A 14,016-nucleotide genomic window follows, 5' to 3' on the forward strand; every position below is an offset into this window, starting at 1 on the left:
ACACACATATATATATATACACACACACACACACACACACACACACACACACACTTCCTCCACCCGTCCAGTCTGAGTACCAAAGCACAACAGGCCAATTTGTCCACAGCAGACTTTCTGGCCGCCCCTGTGGATGAATGCATGGATAAAAGCATTGTGATTAATCAGAGTTTAATTGCTTAATGGATATGTGTATTACGTTCAATCTGTTGTCATGGTAACAGACAGTCTAATCGCACTGTTAGTGAAGCACAAAACAGTTGCATTTGAAGCGACTTCGTATAAAAATGTGCCATTATTCAACAATGGGATAAATCAAACGATAGGATGTTTCTTTCAGAAGAATGGAAGAAAATTATTTTCTGAAGTCACCACAATGCTAGGGTTAAAGTTCAGGGGTCTGTTCCAATCCCTCAGAGACGTGTCTCTTGGTCTGTTACCCCCAGCCTTTTGATCGTCAGTGACGTCACTTCTGATCCCTCCTCAGGACAGGCCGTGTTCTTGGGACCCTGAGCTTAGCCTGTATTTATAAAGCAGAGCCGCCGCTGGTGTTCTTGGACTCTTATTTCCAGGGTCAACAGCTCAAAGATCTCTATCTCTAATTAACCCTTAGACTCTTAGAGCCTCCAATCGCCCCGCAGAGACGTCATGCTTACATAACACCCGCTCCACAGACACAGGTGGACACTGATGTCCCGAGGATCACACCCACCAAACAATCTGCTTTCATCAGCACAACTATGTTTAGGCACCGTTCAGAGAAAAATACCTTTCAAACAAGAATATCAAACAAGATGAGACTGGTTCAAAATAACTAAAGTTGAACTATATATACAGTGTATATATAGTGTTTATTGTACTAAACCGGGTAACTAAATTAAATACATTTAAAAAATTGGTATTTGAAATAAAGCTGAAATAAAATAATTAAAATTAGATTAAAAAAAATAAACTGGCAACTAACAGAAATTAAATACATTTCAGATGAACTACTAAAATTACTAAAAGTAGAACAAATGAAAGCTAAATAGAAATAAAAAACCTAAAACTACATGAGAAAAGCACATAACAAAATTACGTAAACTAAAATTAAAAGGAAAACTAAAAATAAAAGCTATTGAAAATATTAATAAATACCGTGGAACTAATACTAAAAAAATACTGTTTACCAATGGGATAAAAAACAACAACTATTTAATGATATACTATCTGAAAATATGACATAATACACTATGCAGTAGTTTAAAGGATGTTTAGCTATTTACTGGACAAGACAAAAAATGTATTTTTTTTTTTTTTTTGAGCACTGAATGAATGAATGAATAAATAAATAAACATAAATTAACAAACAAACAAACAAACAACCAAACAACCAACCAAACAAGCAACCAACCAAACAAACAAACAAACAAACAAACAAATAAATGATGTTTAAAGGATTATGCTTACAGGATGTTTAGTTATTTTACTGGACAAGACAAAAAAAAACCCGAATTATTTATTTATTTACTGTATGAATAAATAAATAAATAAATAAATAAATAATGTTTAAGGATTATGTTTACAGGACGTTTAGTTATTTTACTGGACAAGACAAAAAAAACCCCTGATTATTTCTTTCTTTCTTTGGTCATTGCATAAATAAATATTTTATTACACAAGACAAGAAGTAAACAAGTTAGAAGTTAAGAAAATCCTTATAAAATTATTCACGAGGAACAAACAAACAAACAGAAAAAAAATGGATCAAATGTTGCAAGCTGAAATCAAACTCTGTCAATCAATCTCCCAGATGAGCATCAGAGCTCAGCTATTTTCATTCTCATCTCTGATGCATCAGCAGATAAAACGTAGAACATGCATTGCCTTATAAATGAAACGAATGACTTGTGACTTACTTGTGTTGACAGCCTTACGAAAGCATGAGCCATCGAAATGATAGAAATGAACATTCTCACGAGTGGTCATACAAATGATGGAACAAGACACAGGAAGGTGCGTGTCATGTGATACAAAGGTTGATATCTCCATTTCCTCCACCCTTCAAAACCACCGAGGCTAAATAAAACCACAAGCTCCGAAACTGAAGTATGACTGTGGAAAATGTCAATGCTGCATTCATCTTTGTGAGGGGGCTACGAAATGAAAAGCTCATCAAGTACTCTCATAGTTTCCTTGTTCTTTCCCAAGCTCACCAAAATAAACATACAGTAAGTGTTAACTGCAAGAAAGAACAGCATTTCTGCGTATGAGTTATCATGGGCACATCTAGTGACATTAGTCAATGCGGAAATTTCCTTCACACCAACAGTCATCTATAGTGCTGCATTTACATTGCTTTGTTCAATAAGTGTACTGTATGCTAAAATTACAGTCAAGGGGAAAAATCAAGTGAGCATTAGCAGACTTGTAGGCTGATCGCTAGAATGAATCAGGATCAATGTTTAATGTTTAGTTATGAATTTCATGTATCGCACACATAGCTATTAACTGTATGCCAGCCCTTGCAAGACTGTTGGTTTCTGTGGCTCATTGCTGGCACCTGCTCACCTCAATCTACATTTGACATCTGTGCTATGCTAACACCAAATTCATGCCACATCAATTTATGTCTCATTTATAAACATTTAGTTTAGGTCTCAACTGTGTTTCCACATGTTAGGAAATATGATTTCACAGGTTTTAAAATGTAAACTTAAGAATGACTTTGGAAATAATGAAATAATAACATGAAATAATAATTAGTAAATAAAATTAATTATTAAAACACATTTAGCTTTTGATCTTGATTTAAGGGTTTATATATTTTTACTGGAAAGCACAACAAAAATGCTGGTTAAAGGGATAGTTCACCCAAAAATGAAAATTCTGTCATTATTTACTCACCCTCGTGTTGTTCCAAACCTGTAAGACCTTCGTTCATCTTCGGAACACAAATTAAGATATTTCTGATGAAATCTGAGGGCTCTCTGACCCTGCCATAGACAGCAAGGTAACTACCACGTTCAAGGTCCAGAAAAGTACCAAGATGATCGATAAAGTAGATCCGTGTGACATCAGTGGTTCATCAGTAAAGTTACGAAGCTACGAGAATACTTTTTTGCGCAAAGAAAACTAAAATAACAACTTTATTCCACATTTTCGTCTCTACGAACTACGTCTCTGGTAGTTACCTTGCTGTCTCTGGGAGGGTCAGAGAGCCCTCATATTTCATCAAGAATATCTTAATTTGTGTTCCGAAGATGAACGAAGGTCTTACAGGTTTGGAACAACACGAGGGTGAGTAATTAATGACAGAATTGTCATTTTTGGGTGAACTAACCCTTTAAGAAAATAATGAATTATGAATTTTTGCAGTGCTCAATTTGCAGTAGTTCAATTTAAACAGTTAAAAAAATACTGTATACACATAATCCCTCATAATGTGTTTCAAATACATTATTGTTCACAGAAGATTCACATTGGGCCTCTATGAGCTATAATGCAGTCACACCTAGGGTTGGAAATTAATAAGAGCTTAGGGCAGAAATGCATCCTGCATGAGTTTTTGTTTTTTATATTTACAGTATAACATCTGATATATCACATATTTCATATAACAGTTACTAAACAAAAAAGTTAATAAGTTATTTATATTTTAGGCACAATATTTTCAATATTATCTGTTTTTGCTCTATGTCTCCAACAAAAATAGTTTAAAACAAAGCCAGAGCTAAATCAAGCAACACAGTGCTCTCATTATTCCAATTGAATGTATTGATTGATTAAAAGTGCAATCACATTTCAGCAAAATTTGTGGGCAAAAAAAAAAGCCCATTGTCAATTATCTATAGTCAGTTGATGTATGAAGCACAGAAGTCACTTTCAACCCAAGCAGCTTTCTGGTGGTCAACACAGTGAACTCGTGTGAACATCATGAACCTGCTGTGAAATCTGCATGGGGAAATTCCTATTGAAATGACTGGATTTTGCCCCTGAAAATTCACCGAACACCAGTAAATATGACCATGCCACAAGAATTTCACACATTCAAACTCATTTTATGGTAACACTTTAGCATAGGGACCAATTCTCACTATGAACTAGCTGATTATTAGCATGCATATTACTAGCATATTGACTGTTTATTAATACTTAAAAAGCACATATTTTGCATGACCATATTTGAAATCCCTAATCCTACCCAATACCTAAACAGTAATTAGGAGTTTATTGAGGCAAAAGTCGTAATAGGTCATTAATAGCGAGAATTGGACCATAAAATAATGTGTGGCCCATTTTATAAGGTTGGAGAATTTTAATATAAATTTTTTTTTTTTTTTATAAAGGGAAAAATGCCCTAGGGGCCAGTTTAAGAATTTTAATCTCATTTAGCATGATCTGCTCATAAGTGATACAGTCAATAAATATTAATATTGATATATGTCACACTTTAGTTTGGGGACCAATTCTCACTATCAAGTATTAACTTGACTTTTGCCTCAATAAACTCCTAATTTGCTGCTTATTAATAGTTAGTAAGGTAGTTGTTAGGTTTAGGTGTTGGGTTGATTAAGGGATCTAAAATATGGTCATGCAGAATAAAGCATTAATATGTGCTTTGTAAGAACTAATAAACAGCCAATATGCTAATATGCATGCAACTAGTTAATAGTGTGAGTCTGAAATCTGCTTGCAAGAGTCCTACACTGACTGCACAGAACACACAATGCATCAAAAACTTTCCTTTAACTAACACGTTGTTTAATTTCCTTTAGCTAACTAGCTAACAAGTCTGCTTTCCCTCACAATCTCTCTCTCTGTGTCTTTGTACCTGCAGGATTAACTCAAGGTTCTGCAGGGCTAATCTGAAGCAGTAGAGTATAAATATAGACTCATGTCTGTTATGTAAGGGCCACTAAATATCTTATATTGTATACTGGTACATACTGGACTCCAATGCTTAAAACACAACAATGTGCTTTTTGTAAGTCAAAATCACAAATGTTTTGAGACATTCATCTGCAACCTCAAGAACACCCAAGAGTAAACAGATGAAATAAAATATGCATTATAAAACGAACCCTTAATAATTAAAAGACTAGACGTTTGTAAAATAAGCTGGAATTCTGCATGGATGCAGAACGTTTGTGATTGTTAAGTGAGGTTTTACAGGCCTCGGCTAAAATGGTGTCTTTCTCTCTCGTGTGACCTCTGCTAAGATCTTTGCCTGCACTAAATGGTTTCAAAACACTGTCAAACTAAAGTGTGGAATTTTAAATAAGAGAAACATGTTGGATTAACATTTGTGCAAGTATAAGCAGCCGAAAGCTAGAGGAAAATGACCTTCTAAATGTTTCGCTTGTATGAGAAAAATTCAGTGAATGTACTTGAAAGTAGTTATAAATATCACACACTCGGCTGACAGTGCTGAGGTCGTTAAAGGTCCATATTTCCTGTCTGAAAAACCCCAGCAACTCTATATTAATACCCAGACTTTTGACATAAAGCATTTTTGTCTAGTTCAAATATAAACATCCAGCCATCAATCTAAAAGCGTTAACTGCTTGTAAACTATCCTTGCTTGACCTCGAGACAATCCTCCATCCTTCTGTGAGAACGGCACCAAACGCCATCGCCAGCCACGCTCGACAATTCCTGCACATGCTCTTAGTCTAAATATTTGCAAAGCCCCTATTTTTGGAAACATTTTTTTTCGTACCGTTTACAGTTTGAAATCACGGGCAATTACAGCAATAGTGACTTCACATGATGATCGCAAACAGGAAATGCCTTTACATTACAGCCTCAATGCACACAAATTGAATGTAGAGGAACTCGAGTGTGAAATCACTATCACTTGACTCATTACAAAGTGCCATTACCGTTCTCAGCTGCTGTCACCGGGAATGTACGTGCTTGAGCTGAACATTACAGTAATAACTCTACCCTCAGCCTCATTAAAAATACACACAATCCTCACAAGAGTCAATCCAAACACCGCCACATTCACATGCTCCATCATGCTCCACTGAGATCCAGAAGCACTCAGGATCTAATTAAGCATTTTATAAGTGAGACAACAAGTCACAGTATATGCTTTTACCACCTTTATACTAAGGCTGAAACGCAGAGAAAGTGGACACTTCATATTTACACGCTTATGAGGTGCACTATTAAACAGAAGTCATTAATGGACAGCATTGGTCATAATACTCTGATCCCAAACCAAACATTACATATGTATATCTCTGCAACCAGTCTACATGATAGACTTAGACATCTAATACATTGTCCTTTTATTAATTTTTTTTTTTTGTCAAAATAAAGATATAAGATGGTGGTATAACGTCACGTCAGATTTCCATACCCTGTTGAAAAAAACAGCATATTCTGGTTAGGTATGTTTTGACGCTGGGATGCTGGTTTAAACTGGTCCTTTGCTGGTTTAAGCTGGTCCTTTGCTGGTTTATGCTGGTCCTTTGCTGGTTTAAGCTGGTACCTAACCAGCATATGCTGGTTTTTTCAACAGGGTAATATGTCAAATAATATGTTGTTGGGTTGTCAACATCAAGATATAATAATAATATAAAATAAAATAATACATTTTTTATAAGATAGATAGATCCTTTAACATCCATGGAACATTTCCATTCCATTTCCAGATTCTTTATAGTGAAAAAAGATTCTTTAGACGATTTAAAATGTTTTTCACATTAAGAAAAAAATGATTCCTTCTGTCCCCTGAAGGGTTCTTTGAAAGCTTCTTTTCCAAAATAGTTCTTCAATGGAATTGCTACGAAAACCCCTTTTTGGAACCTTTATTTTTAACAGTGTACCGTCTGATATGTCATATCAACTACCCACAGACTGCTTGAATTGAATAGATTTATGAAGCGTTTTTCATTATGCATTTCGTTCCAAGGCAGCTTCACAAAGAAAAGTGCCCTACAAACCAAATACAGCCAAAGGTGACAGTAGCAAGAAAAACATTCATCTTCTGACTCACCTTGATGTAAATGATGCACTTCAGTTTCACTTGTTGGACCTAGTGATGTCGCCAGCTTTCTTTCCTCCTTTCTTCCCTCTCTATATCAGCTCTGTATATCAGCAGCTCTTCACATGAAGTTTTCTGAACAGACACTCCCCTCTCCCTTTCTACATTCTCTTTTCATTTCTCTCCCTCTCTCTGGGGCTTTTCTAAACTCTCCCACAAAGCCGAGCATCTGTTTCCACATCCCCACAGACCGTCACGTTTTTCCAAGCGCCCACTTGCGTCTTCACAAAAACCCTCTCGGAGAATTATGTGTGCTTTCGGAACAACCTGTCAGATCTGAAACATTGCAGTGTAGCCTACATGCATGCCACAACAATGCAAAAAGTGAAAAAAGAGCGTCTCAACAACTTCCTGCAACCTGAGATGTTTTGTTAAGTGTTCTGAAAACAAGTTTGCCACTTAACCCGAGTTCCCAGTGATACTTCAACTGACTTTATCTGATTCCTCTTCTATTTTTCAGTGTACTAGTGACCAACCATTCAATAATGAGAATTAAGTCATTTAGAGCAAAAGGCTTATTTCCTCTTTCACACAAATCCATGTGAATTTAAAACAATAGAGTTGTTATAACTGCAGTGTGACTTCGCATATGCATTCAAATGTTTGCACAGACATTGTCTGATTTTTCAAGGCGTTTTAAATTAGAATTGATGAGCTTATGTTAATTAGATGGACTGTTTGCACTTACTGAAGTGAACTCAAGCAAAAAGCTGAAGGGTAATTAAAAAATCTGAAGAAGACTTATGTTGTCCATGGACATTATGTCGACTACACTATGATTTTTTTTTTTCAAAGTTATAAATGAGATTAAGATTATTAGAGCATGTTTTACAAAACAAATGCTATTTCACACTTGAAAATTGCATGAAAATTCAATCTTTTTTGTGTGTATGTGTCTAAGCTATCTCTAGTTCTGATGTAAAAAAAATTGTGGTATATTCTATTGTCTACATGGCACTTTAAAGTGCATGTAATGTAGCTCAGATGATCTGGTCTTGTTCATGTGATCAGACTCTGTGTTTCTCTTGTGAAATCAGGTAGTGTCCCTCCTCTGAGCCTTATGTTCCAGGATTTATCCAAAGCCAAATGGTCTGAAATCCACTCAGGTCAGTAGCCTTCCGGCGCTCTGTCAGTTCCAGGTTTCTCAGTGGATAAAGGAGAGATTGGAGTAAAACCAAACCTTCACTCTCCACACAGAGCTGTCCTCATTCTAAGAGTTCAGATTGTTGCATCCTGTTCACGTTCAAGCAACAGCTTGCTTCCTTTCATCCAAACCTCACAAGATACCCAAAAATCTCAGCTGACTGTTTTCAATTTCTCGTCCTCTGACAGTGCATCAGTGCATGGCCAGCATATACCAGCTGAGACTTCACCTGCAAGAAAAACAGCAAAACATGCACAAAAAAGATAGAACTCACCTCAGGTGGTTGTTCTGGTGCTGTGCCGTGAGACTTTAGATGGCAATAACCTGGGGAACTCGGCAGGGAAGAGGCGTTGTGTGGCCTCAGTGCTGATATGCAGCCACAGGTATCAGGAACAAGCTTTGATGCAACCAGCAGCTCCAATGAAAAACTCCATAAGACTCACCCGCAGCTTAGTTCAGAGCACCAAACTGCCTCCCACAGTGACGTCAAAGCTGCTGGTCACATGACCTGCCTGAAAAGCCTATAAGAGCCACCATTGCCCTGGCAACAAGAACTCGGCATTGACTCCTGCTGTCACTCCTTGATTACTTCTTAAAATCATAAAATACAACTATTATATTAATTATATAAATAAATTATAATATATTATAGAAATAAAAGTAAAAGTAATATGAAGGAACCAAAAGAATATATGTATTTTTGATTGAGAGGCACACTTAAAATTTTTCAATATATACATGCATATGAAGAATTACAGAGCTGTTCCATGCAGAAACACATGCACCTGTTGCATTTATGATGTTTTGTGTGTGTTTTGGTTTCAGGAAAATATGCACTTTTTGTTCTGCAAGGTCTTTGTTGTCATGATCACATTGTGATGCACAGGACAGGAGGAGAATGTTAGCGTTAAGAGTAGACGTTCCTCACATTGGAGGCCATGCTTTACTTAAGCAGATTAAAGGGAAGTCAAAGCCTCCTCTCATTAGCCTTAATGTACAGGCACTTTTTAAGGCTACATGCTGAGTCAGTCATCTGCAGGGCTGCAGTCTGCACGGGTACTAGAATTACACCCCGAATGCATTATAACAAAATACGGGTGCGCATGCAAAATACAGCCGATAGCATCTCACGCAGACATCCGCAGTGTGATTTGCATTTGCAATCTGTGAAACATAATATGTCATAATACTTGCATAACCAGCGCTGTATTTTCAAGTGCATGATCATGTCCTGGTGCTGATATCTGGAAGAGCATTGTATTGCTCAGAGGTTGTTCTTTCATAGCTCAGGAGACTTAATAATTGAGTTCTGTTATGTTTCATTTAAGTATCAGCTTTGATTGATGGCAGATGTTTGAAATTATGAAGAATATGATGAGAAATAGTTGAGATCATATCGAAATTTTTGCATGACAGTCTTTCTTGTCAAGTCTGGCACAGTTTGAAACATTGTTGAGATCTATGTTGAAAATCTAGGAGAAAGGACAGGGTCTTTTTCTCAGCAGAAAAATCAGAGAAGCAGGAGACTTATTGAAAGCAAAAGTCTCCATTTGATCTCCACTGCATCTCTTTGCTGTCGAAGAGAAACAACTGAGAAACTAAAAAGATCAGGTTTTTGTTTTTCTATCAGTTGGAATGACTTTTTGGAATTTGACGAGACATATTTGACTTCATAATAAGCTCTTTGACTATTGAATGCAGATTCGGTGTCAAGACAAACTTGAGCCTCATTTGAGACCTTGTTGAGATCGGTTATGAAACTCTAGAGGAGACAATTGTTAGCAAACAGAAGAGGACAACACCGGTAAGTACAGTTCAACAGCGTTTATTAAATGAGACTTCAGAAGAGGAGAAAGTGATGATCACAGGTATGGATATTCTTGGAGAGATCAGAGCATAGACTTAATAATAATCTTAATAATCACACTGGTGTCTTTGCAGGTGGTGATGGACCTGGAGAGCTGAGCAGACGACTGAAGATGAATAGGTAAGTAGATCAGGTAAGGAGCCAGGGAGGTTGATGCACACGTGTGAACAACAAGACCAGACACTGAGGAAGGGTTGTGATGGTGGCTTTATACCGGGCTTTGATTGGTGTTGACAGGTGGAGTGCATCAGTATTCGGGTGATTGTGAGCGAGTGGGAGGAGCTGAAGGATCTGGTGTTGCTGTTGACTCCGTGACAGTACCCCCTCCTCCACGGGCGGCTCCAGAAGCCCGCAAGATGAGCCGATGAGGACGGTCATGGCCCCGGGGTGCTGGATGATCAGGATGATGAGTGTGGAATTCTGTCAATAACTCAGGATCGAGGATGTCATCATGTGCTACCCATGATCTCTCCTCATGGCTGAATCCCTCCCAGTCGACCAGATATTTCAAGCGGCCGCCTCGTCACCGGGAGTCCAGGATGGTGTTGACTCTGTAGATGTTTTGTTCCTCAGCGATCTCTGGAGGAGGAGGAGGAGGCACATCAGGCTTGCCAGATCCTGTGGAAGGAGAGACCAAAGAGTTAGAAAACGGCTAGAGGAGTGAGACATGGAAGGTAGGTGCAATGCGGTAGTGAGAGGGTAAGTCTAGTTGGTAAGTTTCATCATTAATCTGCCTCCTGATGGCAAAAGGACAAATGTAGTGGGGACTCAGCTTGCAACTAGGCAGCCGGAGACAGATATCCCTGGTGGAAAGCCAGACCTTTTGACCCGGATAGTACGGGGCAGCGTTGGAACGGTGAGCATCGGCCTGGCTTTTATGTCATGTGCTGACATTTTATGACATGTGTGGAGTCCCAGATCCTCTCGCTCTCCATGAACCAATGGTTCACAACTGGAACATCCGATGGCTCACCTGACCAGGGGAACAGGGGCTGCTGGAAGCCAAGTATGCACTGAAAGGGTGTCAGGCTGGTGGTAGTTTGCCGTAGGGAGTTTTGGGCATACACGGCCCAGGGAAGGAAATGACAAATTCAAGCGGTCGACATCACATTGCTTTCATATGCAATTTTTAACTACCACATATTCTATTTATGATCATTCTGGTAGCACATGAAGGCAGCATCAGTGAAAACAGGCAGAGACGAAGCTTCAGCAAAATTAGCCTTACAGAGTGCCAAGAAGCTCTTTCAGAAAGGCAATTTGGAAAACAAAATATGACACGTGATACTTACTTTGTCTGGAGCTGACGTTCGTGCACGAAGCGTTGGTATTGATCCCTCTTTCAGAAGCATTCTTTGCACAACTCCAGCACTGAACTGACCCTCGTGAGGCAGTCCGGAATAAAATGATTAGCACAAACATACAGCACTTTTCTGTTTTTTTTTTCTGGGACATTTCCTTCGAAAATGAAATTCAACCATCGTGTCCTCGGTGGCTCAGATGGAGGGAGTCTATGGAGACTCCTATGTTCATTGGTGCATTCCAACACACAACAATTGTAATGCCTCTTTGGCGCTGACATTGTATCTCCAGCAGCTACAGCAAAAAAAAAAAAAACATTAATGGTGGACTGCTGCTTCGCACTCAGGGCAGTGTCTATGCTAATAGGGCAGAGATCGTCACAAATGGGCGGGACTTTTTCCCTACAATGACGTGTATGTAGGGAGAAATCTGGAACTGCTCGTTTGGAGAGACAGTTTAAGATTTATAAGGGTTATAAAAGAATGAGTGGGTCGATTTTTAACATTATAGGCTGGTTGTTTTCACACACTGCAGCCACACAACTGTGTTCAAACACCTTATAAAAGTGAATTTTGCATAATAGGTCACCTTTAAGACATAATTCACAGATCCAGTACACTGATACTGGTACACATGCATTGTCTTTCTCGACTGTTTACGTTCACTTAAGACATGGTCAACAATGTTTGCAAGGATACACAAAGATGAACATGTTGACATTTGTGTTAGTTTGTCAGTTCAAATGCAAGTCTGTCTGACGAGGCTCTCCGTGTGTGTATGCGCTATGGATGAGTGGGCACACATGCACACACATCTTCAAACAGTGCGCAGGAGTTCTCAATCGCTTATTATTTGCTTGAATGTTTCAATTGACAAGGCTTAAAAACACATGCAAATGAGTTTAGTTTAAACACAGATAGTGTGTGCTGTTCATGTCTCACCTATGTTCGCGCACTTTCAACACCTGGGTGAAGGTGTAAATGACTGGTATACTAGCGTGCATACGGCTTTCTGTGTTGTTTGTCCACTTTTTTGATCATTGCTGTTATAATGCGGGAAGCCAATAGGTCTGTTTTACATGTTGTTATTTTCAACAAACCATATTCTACATGCATCGTCAGATTTGAGATGAGCCATGGTGCAAGTGTGGTCAACCTCAAGTGTGCCAGGCCTGTGGTTGGGGGCGGACACATATTGCCCTTTCTCGGTTAGGTTTAAATATCGTTACACCCCTATCGTCGATGTATATGATGACGAACCGATGGTGGAACTCCCGGAACACCTCATTCATGAATCCTTGGAAGACGGAGGGTGAGTTGGACAGGCTATTCAGCATCACCTGGTATTCTTAGCGTCCTGATGGTGTTATGAAGGCGGTCTTCCATTAATCACCCTCACGGATCCTAATGAGGTTGTAAGTGCAACACAGGTCCAGTTTGGAGAAGATGTGAGCCCCACAAACTGTTCCAGTCTCCAGGTTGGCTGGGACCAGAGGAAGTGTGTAGCGATATTTGACAGTCTGTGAGTTCAGGATATGGTAATCGATGCAAGGCCTCAAGCCTCCATCCTTCTTGCTGACAAAAAAGAAGCTGGATGCTGCTGGTGAAGTAGAAGGGCGGATGAATTCCTGCTTGAGAGCCTCCTCGATGTAGTCCTCCACTGCCTTCTGTTCCGGGATGGACAGCAGGTATACTGTACCCTTGGGTAGCATGGCCCCAGACAGCAGATCAATTGCGCAGTCCCATGGCAGATGAGGTGGTAATTCCGTTGCCCCCTGCTTGCTGAAGACATGCTGGAATGCCCTGTAGTCAGGTGGAATATCAGGAGTCTCAGAGTTTCTGGACTCTCCACAGTCGTGGAACAGATGGTCACTTCACTATTCATGGATGAGGATGGAGCTGTAGATAACTTCTGAACAGGAGACATGCAGTTTTGGAGACAATCATCACACCACTGTAGGATCTCACCAGTGTTCCACTTGACTTGAGGGGAATGTGGAGTCAGCCAAGAGAGTCCCAGGATGATATTGGCAGTAGAACCATCCAGCACCCGAAAGGAGATGGATTTCCAATGCAGACAGCCGATGCGGAGCATGATGGTATGGGAGCAGTATAGGATCTTACCTCTGCCCAACGGTTTTCCCAGGATAGTGTGAATGTTGAGTGGTTGGGAGCAGGTTTTTCACTTGAGTTTTAATTGTCGTAAGAGATTCAGCCAGATGAGGTTCCCGGAGGATCCTGAGTCGAGGAGGGCTTGCGCTGAAACAGATCGGGCCGTGGGCATCCCAGACAGACCACGCCCACTTTTGATCATGTATGTGATCTTGACACGATTGCTGGGGAATAATTGGGGTTGCATCTCAAAAAATAAGGAGCACTAGTGTAGGAACCCACTGCATTCCTCTGCCTCACTGGAATATGTCGTCGGACAGGCCATGGACAGATTGAGTTGAAGAGTTGGTGAGCAAGAGAAGTCACTGACGAATGGATTGGACAAGCTCATCAAACAGATCCGGGTTTTGATCATTGCTTGGTTCAGTGTTGCTTTGCATATTTGGCGGTAATGAGGCTTCAGCAGAGGAGAAAGCGATGATCACAGGTATGGATAATCTTGGAGAGTTCAGAGTAGGGCTGTCACTAACGATTATTTTGGCAATAGAGTAATCAG

General features: G+C 39.5%; 1 protein-coding gene across 3 annotated transcripts in view; it reads right to left on the bottom strand.

Annotated features, from left to right (window-relative positions):
- The window catches only part of ncaldb (neurocalcin delta b), a 16,500-nt gene extending 7,876 nt beyond the window's left edge, over nucleotides 1-8,624 (bottom strand). The window contains exon 1 of one of the 3 annotated variants that reach the window (XM_016563149.1): nucleotides 8,462-8,624. The gene's annotated coding sequence lies outside the window, so the exon portion shown is untranslated. Of the gene's footprint in view, nucleotides 1-6,988; nucleotides 7,237-8,454 lie in introns of those variants that run through there. The other 2 variants (XM_016563148.1, XM_016563150.1) reach the window with 2 other exon arrangements.
- Between the last annotated feature and the right edge of the window lie 5,392 nt (nucleotides 8,625-14,016).

The sequence above is a fragment of the Sinocyclocheilus rhinocerous genome, unplaced genomic scaffold (genome assembly GCF_001515625.1).
Source record: "Sinocyclocheilus rhinocerous isolate Xijiao unplaced genomic scaffold, SAMN03320098_v1.1 scaffold1281, whole genome shotgun sequence".
Classification (NCBI taxonomy): domain Eukaryota; kingdom Metazoa; phylum Chordata; class Actinopteri; order Cypriniformes; family Cyprinidae; genus Sinocyclocheilus; species Sinocyclocheilus rhinocerous.